General features: G+C 43.5%; 1 protein-coding gene across 1 annotated transcript in view; it reads left to right on the top strand.

Moving 5' to 3' along the window:
- Positions 1–17,955, top strand: part of HIF1A (hypoxia inducible factor 1 subunit alpha) — a 1,533,321-nt gene that overhangs the window by 1,246,181 nt on the left and 269,185 nt on the right. The gene's annotated exons all lie outside the window — the stretch shown is intronic.

Here is a 17,955-nt window from a genome sequence, read left to right as displayed (position 1 = left end):
AACCCTCCTTCAGGATAGACAAGACCCATTTGTCAGATGTCACCAGGGCCCATGCAGGGAGGCAGTGAGAGAGATGGGAGGAAAAAGGAAAAGAGGGGGGGGGGGTAGAAAAGGTGGCAGGCAGTCAGATGCTGCCATCCTTTCTGGAAAGGGAGGTCTCTGGGCAGAGGCTTGAGGGGTCCTAGACTGAGTAGTCTGCCTCCTGGGTGGTCTTCTAGATCTAGAGGGGGCAGAGGGCCTAAAAGACTTCCTAATAAACTGAGTTTTGGCTGGGTAGTTTCTTTGAAATTTGGGGATTGAAGAGACCAGAAGATGCTTTAGGTCCTGGAGCTCTTTCCCTTTTTGCTGAAGTGACTTGGAGATCAGCTAACCTGGAGCCGAAAAGGGCAGTGTGATCCAAAGGAGCATCCAAGAGTTTGGCCTTAAAGTCATCTGGTAAAGGCTGAAGGCGCAGCAAAGAGCATCTCCTCAAAACAGAAGCAGATGCAGCTGACCTGGCAGAGGCTTCTGCTGCATCATATGCACACCTTAGGGAATGTTTATTGACTTGCGAGATGAGCCCAAGCAAGGAAAACAGGGATGCCTTTGCAGAGCAGTCAGGGATCTCATTGGGTTCCTTGGAAGCTTTGTCCAGTAAGACCAAGGAGTATTTGGCCATGTGTGACTGGTAATTTGCACCCCTAAAGGCTAGAGTAGCTAAAGTGTATATCTTCTTTCCCCACCTCTCCGTGACCTTGCTGTCTTTATCTACAGGGAGGACACAGTGGTAGTAGGGGAAGTTTGGTAGCCCTATCAGTGGCAATAGAAATGGTTGCTGGGTCAGCTGGCAGGCATTTAAAAAGAAATTTGTCTGCATCAGGTACTCCATACAACCGGTCTGCCCTTCTAGGGGCAGATGCCTGGGAATCAGAGTTTATAAATGCTACTGCAAAAGCATCCAGGAAGGCAAGCTGGACAGGAGGAATAGGGGGCCGGGTTAGGAGATTCCATCTGGGTCAAGTCATAGAATTGTTTCTGTTGCTCAGACATGTCTGAGCAGTCACATTTAAAATGTTCCCTCATAAGATTAACAGTGTCCCCAAAGGTAAGGTCTTCCACAGGGAAGTCAGATTCAGCAGAAGCTTCTTCTGGGGATCCATATCCCAGAGAGGAAGGTATTTGCAAAGAGCAGGACAAGGAGTCCTCTGAGGAGTCCGACATCGCTTCTTCTGCAGGATGGCCAAGTGTAGTCTCTGGCTGAATAGGCCTGGACTAAGAAGAGGTGGAGCAACATGAGGGAGGTCAGGCATAGGCCTAAGGGCCAGGAAGTCATTGCAGAGACTCTGGCTGAAGGCCTGCCAATCTGGCAAGGCCTCAGGCATTGAAGCGACATGCTTTGTTTTTTTCTTTGCAGGCCTAACCAGTGTCTGGCTGGCAGTCGGCCTTGAAGAAATAGAAGGAACAGCAGAGGCCTGCTCCAAAGCACCCATCTCAGAAGCTGGTTTGGATATCCTCCCCAGACATGTCCACTCTGGATTTTGCTGCCTCCAGGTAGGTACCTGCTTTATCCGGTGTGGCAGACGCCAGTTCCTTGGCCAAGCTAACGGTGGCTACAGGCTGGGAATCAGCAGAGGGAGGCACAGTGGAAGTGGATGGCCTCTCGGTCTTGGCCCTCTTCCTAGGTGGTTTGGATGGGGTGTCGGCACCAGCTTTCATACCCAGAGCGGTCTGCCTAAGACACTGGTTATCGAGGTATAGGTCAAGTGCCTGAAGTCGTCGACGAAGGGTCTTGGGGACGAGCGACTTACAAATGACGCAGCTTTTAGAATCATGTTCCCTACCCAAACAAAATAGACACTAGTTGTGGATGTCTTTGGTGACCACAGTTGCACTTGCTCTTACCGGACATTAACTGACTATGGTAATTACAAAAGGACTGAAGAAAATCCTTAACGGGGTACTTATCTTAATGCAAAACTGATCAGACGTCCGCGAGCAGCAGTAAAGTACAGTTGTGTACACTTACCATAAATGTAGATGTTTGAGTGTATTCACTGTTGCAGTCATCACACTTGGGTTATCTGCCTGCAGGTAGACCTCAGTCGGCCCGAATACCAGAGTCTTAGGATTCTGCGTCGAAACATGGTGCTTCTTCCATGATGTCAGGAGTATAAAACATACAGCCGATGCTATTACATCAGTTTTTCTTGCCCCAAATGTCAGGAGCCCCCAACTAGGAAGCTAGTATATGGTGGGGAACACCACCAGTAAAAAGTAAATACCAATGCCATTAGGAATGGCCCTAGAGAGGAGAGGAAGAAAGATAGAGAAAGCCAGGGGGGCTGGAGGGAGGGAAACAAGGACTGCAACAGTGAATACACTCGAACATCTACATTTATGGTAAGTGTACACAACTGTACTATGTTCTTAGTGCTTCACTGTTGCAGTCATCACACTTGCATTGATTTCCAAAGCCGAGGAAGGATGGAGGCAGTCAAGAAGTGTTAGGACTGGCTAGTAGGCCTTGCAGGACTGCTGTAGCCAATCCAGCTCTGGCTTTAGAAAAGATTGGCAAGTGGTAATGCTTGGTGAAGGTGTGTACAGAACTCCAGGTTGCAGCTTCTAGAATGCCCCTGGTAGGGACTCCCCTGAGAAATGCTGTAGAGGTGGAAGTAGCCCTAGTGGAATGTGGTCTGATCCCTGTGGGTTAGGATGTTCTTCATGTTTCACTGTTGCAGTCATTACATTTGGGTTATCTGCTGGCAGGCTGCCATCAGTCGGCCTGAATAACAGTGTCTTGGGTCCTGCGTCGGTTGCTGTCTCCTCTTACATGACGTCAGGGGTATAAAAATGCAGCCGACGCCATTTTACTCAGTCTTTCTTGCCGCGCGCTGCCCGAAGCAGAAGCAGTTCACAAGTGCCGGTCGGCCGACTCCTGAAATTTTTGTTTTCGAGTTTCAGAACCGAAGTCTTCAAACTAAAGCTAAGTACCCCGTTGGGGAAACTTTTTCTTGCTACTTACTGATGTCAGTAAAAGTTAATAAATGCATTACTTGTAGGAAGCAAATACCTCATAAGGATTGTCATTTGTACTGTATTTTTGAGGTCTAGAAGAGGCTTTGTTAGGACAATTCTCCTGGGGCTCCGGAACCTTCAGCCTTCCTCTTCCCTCTTTTCCTAAACTTTTATTCTACCCATACAGTGTAGGCTACTGCAGCAGTGATCAAATGATGAACATAGTACAGTTGTGTAAGTAAACAACATAAAAGATGTTCGAATGATCATTGCTACAGTAGCCACTCCATCACTTTCTCCTTTTTTTAATGTTTTTTGTGTGGTAGGGTGAGGAATTAAGATTCTTCTTATCTAGCACCGACCTCTTTTAGAGTTTTGGCCTCCCTCTTTCAGCTGGCATGAAATCTCAGAAAGACTAAGCCTAGACCACTGATTTTCTCTTTGCTCAGTTCAAGCTTCCAGTGGTTTGGGTGTATGAAAGGTGCACTGTTCTGTCAAGCAGGATATAACCCTTGTAGTGTAAGCTACTGCTGTAGTGATCATTCGAATATCCACTGTTATGGTAAGTTTACTTAACTATAAATGTGAAGTTGTTAAATCTCGCCATTTATTCTCACTGAAGGTTCTCCATTTGGGCCAGTATACAAAAAATTGACCCTTTCTGAGCTCCTTTGTCATCCATTTTAGAGTTTTTGACTGATTTTTAAGGAAGGAGCAGCAGCTGCCACAGTTCGGGTTCAGCTAGCTGCCATATCTAATTTCCACCTTGGATTGGATGGGTAAAATATTATGGCCTATAAGTTATCTAAGGTTTTTCTCAAAGATGTTTTTCACATGAGTTCTCCTGTCAAAACCCCTTATTCTCCCTGGAATTTGAATTTTATGCTATCTCAGATAATTCTTCCCCCCTTCGAACCAGCATCATCTTGTAATCTCAAGATTTTTGTCCTGGAAAACTATTTTTCTAGTGGCCATTACTTCTGCCCGCAGAGTGTCAGAACTTCAAGCATTATCTGTCAGACCTCCTTATATGATTTTCCATGCTGATAGAGTATCTCCCAGAAAGTACATTTGTGTACACTTACCATAAATGTAGATGTTACAGTGTATTCACTGTTGCAGTCATTACATTTGGGTAATCTGCTGGCAGGTTGCCCTCAGTTGGCCTTAATAAAGTCTTGGGTCCTGCGTCTGTTGCTGTCTCCTTCCATGACGTCAGGTCGTCAAGGGTATAAAACATGCAGCCGACGCCATTTTATTCAGTTTTTCTTGCCCCAGATGCCAGGTGCCCCCCAAATGGGGAGCAAAAATATATATATATATATAAACAGTAAATATATAAATGCACTTTTAGAAACAAACTTTACCTTCAACTAAAAGCAAATACACCACAAAGGCTTTTGAGTATAGTGAAGGAAAGAAAAGGTATAGAAAGGAGGATGGCGGTGAGTAACAAGGACTGCAATAGTACACTCAAACATCTACATTTATGGTAAGTGTACACAACTGTACTATGTTCTTAGTGTTTCACTGTTGCAGTCATTACATTTGGGTAGAATCCCAAAGCTATGGATGGGAGGATGGAACTAAACAGCATCAGGAGCAGCTATAAGGCCCTGCAGTGGCAAAGCCTGCCCTGGATTTGGAGAAGAGAGGTAAATGATAATGCTTTGTGAAGGTATGAACAGAGCTCCAAGTAGCAGCTTCTAAAATGTCTTTGGTTGGGACCCCTCTGAGAAAAGCTGCTGAAGTAGAGGCAGCCCTGGTAGAATGTGATCCAATCCTTTTGGGTACAGGTTTACCATGGTGCAAATAGCAGAAACGAATGCAGTGGCTTATCCAATTATAAATAGTCTGCTTTGATATAGCCTTCCCCTCTGACCCTGCAGCAAATGCTACCAGTAGTTGCCCAGACTTTCTTAGAGATTTGGTCCTATTTAAGTAGAACCTTAGTTGTCTGTGTACATCCAATGAATGCAGAATCCACTCCCCCTTGTTCTGCGGATTTGGGTAAAATGTTGGCAGGTGCATGATCTGGTTAAGAGCCACACTGGATACCATTTTAGGCATAAAAGAAGGATTGGTCCTGAGGGACACCGTGTTCGGGTAAAATATAATAAAAGGCTCCACTGCCATGAGAGCCTGTAGTTCTGAAACCCTTCTTACTGAAGTGACTGCCAAAAGAAAAGCTGTTTTCCAAGATATAAATTTTATATCCGCAGTAGCTGCTGGTTCAGAAGGAGGCAGGGTGAGCCAGCACAAAATTGAGGTCCCATGCAGGAGTTGGTGCTCTTCTGGGAGGCCTTAAATTTTTGGCCCCTCTAAGATGCTGTTTTAGCAGTGGATGAGAAAAGAGGGGAGGCTCTGTGTTGTAATGAGCCGAGATGGCAGAGGCATGGATTTTTCTTGAAGAAAAAGATAGGCCTTTGTCAAGCATCTCAGTCAAATATTGTAAAATCTGAGGAATATTGGGCTTTGCTGTGTCTATTCCTTGTGCTTGGTTCCAAGCACAGAATCTTTTCCATTTGTCAGCTTAAGATTTTCTAATAGTAGGCCTTCTGGCTTCCAAAATGACATCCATCACAGATTTACGGAGAGGTGTTGTTTGAATAATTAGTTGATTAGCCATTCTGCAAGATTCAGAGTTTGTAGCTGAGTGTGCAGAATTTGATAGTTCTGCTAAGACAGTAGATGAGGCATTTGAGGCAAGTACCATGGTGGAAGGTGAGACATTCTTAGAAGCGGGTACCAGTGCTGGCGAGGCCAGTCCGGAGCAATTAGGATAATTTTTTTTTCCTGTCTGACTTCTAGTAAGACCTTGGAGAGTAGAGGCAGAGGGGGAAAGGCTTAGGCTGATTTCCAGTTGAAGGGTAGAGCATCCACTTTCCATGCTTTTCTGTGATGAGTTCTTGTGCAGAATTTGTCCAACTGATAATTTTGGGGAGAGGCAAATAGATCAATGTCTGGGCTCTCCCATTTCTTTGTTAACATGCTGAAGATTTCTGGATCCAGTTTCCATTCGTGCGGGTCCATAAGATTTCTGCTTAGATAGTCTGCCAGAGTATTTTGCTTTCTCGGCAGGAACTGAGCTTGAAGATGTATTTGGTAAGTCAAGGCTGTGTTCCACAAAGCCATGGCTAGTCTGCAAAGGGGGTAGGAATGTGTACCCCCCCCCCCCGCTTGTTTATGTAGCACATAACTGTGGTGTTGTCCATCTTTATCAGTAGTTGTCCTGGATGAAGTAAGTCCTTGAAAGCTGTCAGGGCATTCTGACCAGCTAGCATCTCTTTCTGGTTGATACACAGATGCATTTGGTTTGTGCTCCATTTGCCCTGAACGCATCTCCCTGGCAGGTGGGCCCCCAAGCATAGTCTGATGAGTCTGTAGTTAGGGTTTGATTGGCGGGGGTAGAGTGAATAACAGTCCCTTGTTTTGGTGACATGTCTCTGCCCACCAAAGAAACTCCTGTTGTAGGCAGGGAATGAGAAGAATCATTGGTTCCAGTCCGTGACAATTTTGACTCCATAAACTTTTTAGGTACCATTGAAGTTTCCTCATATGCAGTCTTGCATATGGAATTAGTAGAATGCAGGATGCCATGAACCCCAAAGCCTGCAGAATTTGTCTTGCAGATAACTGGGTTTTTGTTGCCATTTGTTTGAAGTATGTTGTCAGTTGCCTTTGTTTGTCTGGCGTGAGGTAAGCCATCTGGGCAGTTGTATTCAAGCTTGCACCCAGGAATTATTTGAGAGGGTACCAGTTGTGATTTCTTTTTGTTTATGGTGTACCCCTAGGCATGCTACAAACACCAGATGTTGAAGAAGAGTCTCCTTGTCCACTGCTTGAATTAGACAATCGTCCAGATAAGGATAAATTTGAATGCTTCTTTGTCTGCAGAATGCAATTACTGGTGCCAGGCACTTTGTAAAGACCATGGGCGCAGTAGATAAGCCAAAGGGCAGTGCAGAGAATTGGTAATGCAAAAAACCTGCTATGAAGCGGAGGTATCTTCTGCACAATTCCCTTATTGGAATATGCAGGTATGCCTCTTAAGTCTAGAGTTACTAACCAAGCATTCCTGCCTAGCATAGGCAGTAGCTGTTGTAAAGTCAGCATTTTGAATTTTGGAATGTCCAGGAATGTGTTCAGAATCGATTAGTCCAGTGTTGGACGCCATGAATTGTCTTTTCTGGGTACCAGGAAAAGTCTTGAATAAAAGCCTTGTCCTTTTTCCTTTTCTGGTACTGGTTGAATAGCCCCCATATCCATGAGGGACATTACTTGTTTCTGGGCCTCTGCCCACTGGTTTTGTGGCAGATCTGGCCATCCATTTGGAATTGGCAAAGTAAGGAAATGAAATCTGTACCCCTGGGATACTATGTTTAATACCCACTTGTCCTGGGTAATTAACTGCCAAATTTGAGCATGAAGTGCTAGTTTTCCCCCCAAGAGGGCTGCCAAAAGATAAGTGCTTGTTGATGGTAGAGGATAGTCATTGAGACTGCTTACTGTAGGGTTGTGCTTTGTTTCCTTCAGATTTAGAGGTGGAGGCACCCCATTGCTTTGACCTGTAAGAACCCTGTGATTGGTATCTGGAGCCTTTTGAGCGCCTGGATTTGCAGAGTGGCTCTGTTGGACATAGGAAAGGACCAGTTTTTAGTAGGCCAGTGCCTAATGAACCTGGGTGGCTGCACTTGCAAGAAATCTTTTACAGTTTGCATAGATTTCGCTTTGTCTTCCATTTTCTTTAAAACCTCTTCTGCCTTATTACCAGAGTATCATGCTGCAAAGGGGCATCCAACAATTTAGCTTTAACATGATCAGGCAGATTTTGCTCCTTGAGCCAGGCATGCCTTCTAATCACAGATCCAGCAACGGTGGCCCTACAAGAGGCCTCCAAGGAATCAAAACCAAATTGCAAAGTATGCTTTCCAATCTGTTCTGCTGAATGCAATAATTCATGTAACTTAATTTTCCACACAATCAGAAATCATCATTTTCTGTTTCAGTAAGCCCATAACAAGCTGTTGATATTTAAGCATATGAAACTGGCAGTTTAAAGCCCTGTGTCAAGGTTGCAGACGTATAAACCTTCTTACCGCATCTATCCAGCACCCTGGAATCTCTATCAAAAGGGGTATGATTTTTGGCTCTAGAGGCCTTTACAACCTTGGGACCCTGAGAAATAGTCTCAGGATCAGCAGCAGGATATTTGAAAAGAAATTTGTGGGAGTCAGGAACCCTGTAATATCTGTCTGTCTTACTCGGAGCCGGAGGCAGGGAATCAGGAGCCATGCTTGATTCCGAGAACACATCAACAATGTCTAATACAGGAGGTATTGCCAAAGGCCTATGCTGAGGAAGAAGGAGGAAATCCCTAAGCCTCTTTTTTGATTCAGAGAAGTCCTGACTCTCCCAGTGAAAATGTTCCCTTAAAATATGCAAAGTCTCTCCAAAAGAGTAATCCTCAGGAGGAGAAGCAGATGGGATGGATTCCTCTGCATCAGAATCCTCATAGGGTGGAATAGAAAATTCCTGATCAGAAGAGGAATCAGAAGAAATGGAAACCTGATATGAATATTCATAATCAGTGCCTTACCTAGGCCTCTTAGCAGGGGGGAGTTGGGAACCCCTAATCAAGGTAATTAAATCCGCAGCAATTTGATCATCTGTTTTTTAGGCATAGGGGCCTGAGCACGTGGCTCATGCGTCGGTTTTTTAAACATAGAAGTTTGTTTTTGACCTTGTTTTTGTTGCTGGCGTCGGTTTAATATAAAAATGTTGAGGCCTGAAAACACCCTCAGAAGCCGGTGCCTGCTCAGCGGCTGTGGACCCATCCAAGGGAGAGACATCCGCTGGTTCAATACTGAAAATCTCGTGGCATACCGGACTCCGACTGGGTCTCTGTAGAGGCCTGCGACTCAAAAGTAGCGGGTATCAGGGGCTGCGAAAGCACCTCACTGAGTACCAGCGAACTGGCGACTGGCTTAGCAGAAGCTTCGTCTGTTTTGGACCTCGACTGTGTCTCTGTCTTTTTCTTTGCATTTTTTATGAACTCCGGTAGTCTGACTGCTAACCGACAACATTTCAGGATAAATTCACAAAAGCAGCCAGAAAAACGCCAATTCGCAAAACAAACTCCAAAGGTAAAAAGCATTGACAGACACAGCACAAAGGTAAAACCAAGATTTATTCCAGACACGAACCACTCCAGAAATCAACCACAAGTGAGCGCTTTCATCTCCTAACATCGGAGATTTCTTCAGACTAGTGGTGAAACAAATACAATACACTTAAATATCATTCTAACATCAATTAAAACATAATTAACCCATAAATTAGAATTTAGTTAAAAAGACAAGAATACTGAATGCTAGTGTTTAAGCCCCTTTCTTTTTAAATACATAATAAATTCTTCTGTCTTATTTAGTCCGGGGTAGAAACATGCATTTAATCTCACTTGCCAGCAGTATTCAAGCCAACCCAGCTCTTCTTCAATATTAATGTTTGTAACTGTGGGATGAATTGCATCTATAACTAAACATTTAAAATTATTTTTACATTTTTTATCCATACAATGTTTGGCCATTACATTTTTTGCATCACCTCTACCTATTGCATAGTGATGCTCATATATCCTTCTCTATAATTCTCTACCTGTTCTACCAATATAGAAGCACATGCATTCTAAGTATACTAATAAATAAACTACATTTTTGGACTTGCATGTAAATTTGCCCGGAACTTTTACTATAATTTTTCCTAATAATATTTCTTTGCTATCTGTATATAAAAATTGACAATAATTACAATTAAAACATTTAAACATGCCTTTTTTCTCCTCTATTACCTTGCACCTCTTTTTGGGCCCAAAGTGAAAGAGACACTAACTCGGTGTGAGCAAGAAGGAAAGACTCTGTCTGCTGTCGGAGTCCGTTTTTCCGTTCCATCTAGACAATACCCCAAAGGGCAACGAGGCGGAAAAATGTGGTTCCGTAAAACTCAGGGATCTTTCCAGGCCACAGAGTGATCCCCCCCCCAAGAGGCAGAGGGGGTGGCAGACGTCGCCCCGGTGGCAGACGGGGTCCGCAGAACCAAGGCGGCAGGGATCCTATCCCTGGTAAGCCTTTCCAGCACTGCTGAACGGGGGCCCGACTGTCCTGCTCTGGAGGCAGTCGGGGGTCGCTTGGCTTTATACCCACAGGCCTGGCTACCTCTCACCTCAGACTCCTGGGTAAAAAGCATTGTAACCAGAGGATACAAAATCCCCTTTATGTCAACTCCACCCCAACAAAGAAGGTTTCCAGATGTGCCACCCTGTCTGTGAGGCCCAGCAGCAATAGAAATTTCAAAGCTGCTCAAAAAGAGAGAGTCATTCAGCCAGTCCCGGCGGACCAAAAAGGATCCGGAACTTACTCAAGGTTCTTTTTAGTTCCAAAAAAGACAGGGGACTGGAGACCCATTTTGGATCTCAGCAATCTCAATACCTTCATGAAGAAGGAAAAGTTCTGGATGGTCACGCTTCAATCGATCCTTCCATTTTTGCAGAAGGACGACTGGATGTGCTCGATAGATCTCAAGGACGCGTACTACCACATCAAGATGGCCAGACCGTCCAGAGATCACCTGCGCTTCCGGCTGGGAGCCAGTCAAGTCATTTTCAATCTCGAGCCCTGCCCTTTGGGCTCACCTCAGCCCCCAAGGTATTCACCAAATGCATGGCAGTGGTAGCGTCTCACTTGAGATGTCTAGGATTCCGGGTGTTTCCCTATCTGGACGTCTGGCTCCTCACCGCCACCACCGAGCGTCGCCTCATACAAGCCAGAGACTATACAGTCAACCTTTGTTCCCACCTAGGGATTTCCATAAACTTCGAAAAATCTGCCTTACTGCCCTCACAGCATATTTCATTCATCGGAGCAGACCTAGATACGCGCTTAACACTGGTAAAGCTCCCTCCGGTAAGGGCATCATCCCTCAAGGAACAGGTTATTCTTCTACTGCAAAGCAGGAAAGCCACGGCCAAACTGGTGTTGAAGGTTTTGGGACTCATGGCAGCGTCCCTGATTGCAGTTCCTATGGGGAGATTGCACATGAGGCTCCTCCAATGGCTGCTGTTCACGCAGTGGTCGTTCCAGCAGTTACCCCTAACGCACGAGATTCTGATAACAGATTCTTGCAAGCGAGACCTCTCATGGTGGGTGTTCAGTCAGGATCTCACTATGGGTCGTCCATTTGTTCTACCGATTCCGACGGCCACGATAACCACGGACTCTTCCCTGATAGGGTGGGGGGGGGACTTTTTCTGGGAAGAACAGTCCAAGGGGAATGGTCCAACATGGAGTACAACCTGCACATAAATGTTCTGGAAATGAGGGCGGTGTTCTTGGCGTTGCAACACTTTCAAACCCTCCTACCTCTAGGAACAGTAGCAGTTCAGACAGACAACATGTCTGTAGTCTGGTACATAAACAAACAAGGGGGAACCAGATCTTACCCATTATGCAGAGAGGCCATGAGAATTTGGCAATGGGCAGAGTCCACGGGTCGCTTTCTGAAAGCAACGCACATCCCGGGGTCATCCAACGTCATTGCGGACAGGTTGAGCAGAGCCATCCTGTTACCTCACGAGTGGTCCCTCAAACTACAGGTGGCGGAAAGAATTTTCCGCAGATGGGGCCCAGCCGTGCTGCGATCTATTCGCCTCCCCGATGAATACCAAATGCAGAAGCTATTTTGTCCTTCTACCCCCCCCTCCAGGGGATGTCCCCAGGGACGCATTGATACACGATTGGCCCCCGGGTCTCCTATATGCATTTCCACCTACCCCCTTGATTCCCAAATTTCTTCAGAAAGCCACGAACCTGGAAAAGACAATTATACTCATAGCCCCATTCTGGACTCGACAGATATGGTTCCCCTTTCTTCAAGCCCATCAAACAGAGGAACCGTGGATCCTGGACCCAGTACCAGATCTACTGACACATTCATCGGGAGTTCCTCACCCGTCTCTTCTATCCCTCAAACTAGCAGCTTGGCTGCTCCACTTCCCTGCCTAGCCAGGTCTGATATACTTTCTCCGGCAGTTCAACGCATTTTGTTTGCCTCTCATAAGGCTTCCACTACAAAACTCTACAGGAGTAAATGGAAACGCTTTGTGTACTAGGCATCTAGCCAACACTTGGACCCCCTGGTAGCTCCTTTACATAAAGTTCTAGAATTTCTATCCATCCTTTTCCATGAAGGAGCCTCTACTTCCACACTAAGAGTACAGTTGGCGGCCATATCCAACTTCCATGTTGGTGAGGACGGTTCTTCTATTATGTCCCACAGGCTTTGTAAGGCTTTTATGAAAGGTTCCTTCCATCTTTGACCGCCCGTCAGAGACCCTTTATTCCCATGGAATTTAAATTTGTTATTGTTGCAACTAATGTTGCCACCCTTCGAACCAGCCTCTTCTTGCCTCCTGAAGTTTTTGTCGTGGAAGACTCTTTCTTGTAGCGGTTACTTCAGCTCGGAGAGTGTCAGAGCTGCAAGCACTATTAGTTAAACCACCTTACTTAATTTTCCACCCAGATAGAGTTTCCTTACGAATAAACCCGTCTTTCCTTCCTAAGGTATGTTCTGTCATAAATACTAATCAGTCCATTGAACTCCCTACTTTCTTCAAAAACCATACCAGCAAGTTGGAATATATGCTGCACAAGTTAGATGTCCACAGACAGCTAAGATTTTATTTGGACAGGACTAAGGATTACAGAAAAACAGATCAACTTTTTGTTGCATTTGCAGACAATAAAAAGGGCATGGCAGTTACAAAACGTACACTTTCTAAATGGCTTACTGATTGTATAGCTTTTGTGTATTCTAAGTCGAATCAGGCCTTGCCCACCAAACCTAAGGGCCATTCTACTAGATCCGTTTCCACTTCCTTGGCTCATGCAGCTCACCTGCCTTTGGACACGATTTGTGCAGCAGCCACGTGGTCTAAACCACATACTTTCATCGCTCATTATAGAGTTGACAAAGCCTCCAAAGACAGGAATCTTTTGGTTCCACTGTGCTCAGGAACGTTCTTCCATGAGTCACTCAGGGTGACGGAGCTAGGGACGCTACCCGTGTGTAAGAACAAACGGCGAGATTGAACACTCTCACATGAAGTTATGTTCTTACCATAACGTTCCATGTGGAGTGTTCATCTCGCCTTTGTTCTTACATTCCCCCCTTCCCTCCCTCACGTGTTTGGAAGAACGAGTAGGACTAGAGTCTGGTCCACATTCCTTTACCTCTTCCAGGTATATTGCCTCTTACCTCATGGGGTATATTTCGTTACCCTTTAGTTAATTTATCAGTGAGATAGTGTCTCTGAAGTTTTGTGGCGGTATGTAGCCTTAGCACCTCAGGTTTATGGTTGGTCTGGTTTGCCTGCAAACTAGATCTGAGTAATGGCAGGGAGGATTGTGGGATATAGCCTGGTCTCGAGCTTCTATAAGGTGCAGAGCTTTGCTATGCGGCCGACTTGGAGCAGAGGATCGGCTCCGAACCCGTGTGTAAGAACAAAGGCGAGATAAACACTCCACATGGAACGTTATGGTAAGAACACAACTTCTTTTTAATATTTGCTCATATATTAGATTTACTCATACAGTAAAGAAAAAATTAATTTCTTGGATCTTACTATCTATAAAAAGGATGGAAGATTAGTTTCAAAAATCTATAAAAAAAAAAAAGAATGTCAAAATAATATGTATTTACATTACTCCAGCTTACATCCTAAGAAGACAAAATGGAATATTGTTAAAGGTCAGATCAATAGAATCAGTAATTTAAAATGATGAAAATATTTTCGTTAAAGAAGCGAATAGTTTTTGCGATAAGATGAGTAATAGAGGATATCCTGAATATATGTTAAATAAAATCATGAATGAAGAAGTTCTTAAAAGAAACAATGTGATGTTAGATGAAGTCCACACAGAATATAGTATGGACTTCACGACAGCTTTAGCGGTACAAAACAGCATTAATTCGTATGAGATCAAAATTATTATTAGAAATAATTGGGCCATCTTTAAAGGTATTAAAGATCTTTTAAATAAATTAGGAGATGAACCCAGATTTGTGCAGAAGAGAGCTAAGAATTTTAAAGATTTTTTTCAAACTAAGTTAAACAAATGCAAGGTAATAGAGGAGAAAAAAGGCATGTTCAAATGTTTTAATTGTAATTGTCAATTTTTATATACAGATAGCAATGAAATATTATTAGGAAAAATTATAGTAAAAGTTCCGGGCAAATTTACATGCAAGTCCAAAAATGTAGTTTATTTATTAGTATGCTTAGAATGCATGTGCTTCTATATTGGTAGAACAGGTAGAGAATTATATAGAAGGATATATGAGCATCACTATGCAATAGGTAGAGGTGATGCAAAAAATGCAATGGCCAAACATTATATGGATAAAAAATGTAAAAATAATTTTAAATGTTTAGTTATAGATGCAATTCATCCCAAAGTTACAAACATTAATATTGAAGAAGAGCTGGGTTGGCTTGAATACTGCTGGCAAGTGAGATTAAATGCATGTTTCTACCTCGGACTAAATAATAGAGAAGAATTTATTATGTATTTAAAAAGAAAGGGGCTTAAACACTAGCATTCAGTATTCTTGTCTTTTTAACTAATTAATTCTAATTAATGGGTTAATTATGTTTTAATTGATGTTAGAATAATTTTTAAGTGTATTGTATTTGTTTCACCACTAGTCTGAAGAAATCTCTGATGTTAGGAGATGAAAGCACTCACTTGTGGTTGATTTCTGGAGTGGTTCATGTCTGGAATAAATCTCAGTTTTACCTTTGTGCTGTGTGTCAACGCTTTTTACCTTTGGAGAACATTTCAGGATAATTAAATCTTGAACCGAAATATTTAGAAGAAAAAATATACTGACACTTAATAGTGCATTGGTTAAATCTAGCACAAAACCGACAGCAAGGCACGTTGTGATCAGGGCCAGGGCAAGGAATACAGTACAAATGAAAATCCTTATGAGGTATTTGCTTCCCACAAGTAAAGCAATTAACTTTTACTGACATCGGTAAGGAGCAAGAAAAAGTTTCCCCAACAGGGTACTTAGCTTTAGTTTGAAGACTTCGATTCTGAAACTCGAATACGAAAATTTCAGGAGTCGGCTGACCGGCACTTGCAAACTGCTTCTGCTTCGGGGCACCGCGCGGCAAGAAAGACTGAATAAAATGGCATCGGCTACATGTTTTATACCCCTGACAACCTGGCATCGTGGAAGAGGAGACAGCAACAGACGCAGGACCCAAGACTTTGATATTCAGGCCGACTGAGGGCAACCTGCCAGCAGATTACCCAAATGTAATGACTGCAACAGTGAAAAATGAAGAACGTCAAACCCTTCCTTTTTGCCTAAAGTCTGTCCTGAGTCTAATATCAATCAGGTCATTGAGTTGCCAGTCTTTTTTTCCCAACCATTCCAACAAATTAGAATACATGCTGCACAAACTTGACATGCACAGACAGCTCAGATTTTATCTTGATAGAACTAAGGATATTAGAAAATCAGATCAACTTTTTGTATTTATTTTACATTTGTTTACTGGGATAGTCCGACTGGATACATGTCCATTTTCAGCAGAGGTCCGGGGAGAAAAGCTCCACAAAGACAAACTTGCATAGATTACACAGAAGTTAGCAAACAATTATAAAAACAAAGTGATTATATACACTGGGTTAGTAGTGATTCCCTAGTAGAGACTCACAATTGTCATGGACAGAGAATTAAAAGTAAGAGACATCAGCTTGGAAGCACAGCTTGGTGATGTAGTTACAAGTTATGATAATTGCAGAATATGCTTTTAGTTTATAACTTACTCAGGGTTGGTACATGGGCATAGCCAATTCACTTTGAGATACTGTTTGAGTTTTTTTTTTTTTTTAAGAGACTTTTGGAGGATTGTAGGGTTAGTTTGGCAACGAATTCCAGGTTTTGCCAATGAAGTTGGCAAACAGGGATTCACCAGCAGAGTTATTAGCTTTGTGGGCTTGGACCAGTAGTTTATCAGCTGATCGTAGGGATCTTAGATTGCTATATGGCTTAATATTTTTAAGTGAGGGGGTATCCTCAGGGTGGTACAAAATTTTTTGCGCTATTAAGAGTTGATTGAATTGAATTAAGCTGGGCAGTTCTAGCCACTCTAGTTTAAGGTTCTGGCAGTGGTGGGTTCTATAGGTGGAGCCAGTGGCGAATCTGGCAGTATGATTGTAGCTATGGGACAGCTTACCTAGTTCGGATTTGTTGAGGTTTGAGAGTACAGGCAAGGCATATAAGAGAGTAGGTGTGATCGGGCGATTGCAGTCCTAGCCAGTGGGGTTAATGTCTTGTTTCTATACAGTGATCCAAGCTTCTTATTGGTCTGTATGGTTTTGTGGACCTGTAGGTCAAAATTTGAGATTATTGTCTATGATAACCCCTAGTAGTTTGGTGTGATTATCTGGGGAAATAGTGGTACCATTGCTAGATGTGACAGAGAATGAAAGTGTGGTGGATCTACTAGTGGGAGAGGAGTAGAAGTTTAGTTTAATTGGGGTTCAGAAGTAGGCGTTGATTGGTGAGCCAGTTCTCGATAGTGTTAAATGTGTTTTGGGTTAAGATTTGCAAGTCGGATGGGGAGGTGGCTGAGCAGATGAGAGTGGAATCTGTATATTGGATGCAGGTGGCTTTAGGGATAGCAGTGTGGAGGTTGTTGATAAAAATAGAGAAAAGTAGTGGACCTAGTATGGACCCTTGAGGGACACCAAGTGTGAGAAGTAACTGGCTGGAGAGTTTGCCCTGCCATAGTACTGCCTGCTGTCTACCAGTCAGGGAGGAATGGAACCACTGGATAAGCAGGCTTGTTGAGGGAAATAGATTTTAGTGAAAAAATGAGAAGTTCATGGCTGACCATGTCAAAGGCTTTTGATAGGTCAAGAAAGAGGGCAGAGGTTAGCCTATTGTCATTCCTGTTTTGGTTTATGGCAGTAGTAAAGAAAAGGAGGGCTGAGGTGGTGCTGTGGTATGGCCTGAAACCATGCTGGGAGTCGGATAGTAAGTTATTCTGTGAAAGGTATTGCATTAGTTGCTTGTGTACACATTTCTCCATTATTTTGGCTAGTGGGGAAGGAATGGCAATGGGTCTATAGTTGGATATGTCTAAGGAGCTACCACCTTTATGGAGTGGGATGACATGAGATATTTTCCAGAGGGAGGGGATAGCATTTTCGGATACTGTTCTGTTGTTGAGGTAGATATGGGATATGCAGTGGCATCTGCAGCCATTTGCAGGTACTCTGCAGGGAGGAGATCAGCAGCGAGGGTGGTAGGTTTTAGATTTTTTAGAAGTGTTTTGATAAAAATAGTGTATATTGGTTGGAAGCCAAATTCCGGGTGATCATTAGGTAGATTAGGCATGTAGTTTAAGTTAGAGGGGGTTAGTTGATTTGCTAGGGATTTGATTGTTTCAGTGAAAAAGTTATTAAAGGTGCTGGCTATTGTCTCTGGGGAATTATGGGTGTAGTTAGCCGGGGTTGGAGTGGTGGAGTGACCTGGACAAAGTAGTTGATTTAAGCCTGCCCAGAACTTTTGAGGGTTGTTGTGGTGTTTTTGTAGGAGATTTTGGTAGAAGCTTTTTTTATCCAGTGAAATAGATTTTTTTGCATCGTTCCTTAGTTGACAATATTTTAGATGATCAAGTGGGGCTTTGGTTGTTCTCCAGCTGGCCCAGGCTCTGTTTCAGGTTTTGATTTTTGCTTTGGTATCTTTTGTGACCCATGGTGCTGTATTTGATCTAGTTTTTATTGTACGTGTTGGAGCATGGGAATCAAGGATACTTAGGAATTTAGTGTTAAAGTGATCTATGGCCTCCTCTAATGTTAGATTTTTTAGTTTTGACCAGTCAAC

Source organism: Protopterus annectens, chromosome 6.part0 (genome assembly GCF_019279795.1).
Source record: "Protopterus annectens isolate FY-2018-M chromosome 6.part0, PAN1.0, whole genome shotgun sequence".
Classification (NCBI taxonomy): Eukaryota; Metazoa; Chordata; order Ceratodontiformes; family Protopteridae; genus Protopterus; species Protopterus annectens.
Note: the sequence above shows the minus strand (reverse complement) of the source record. Positions and strands in the feature narration are given on the sequence as shown.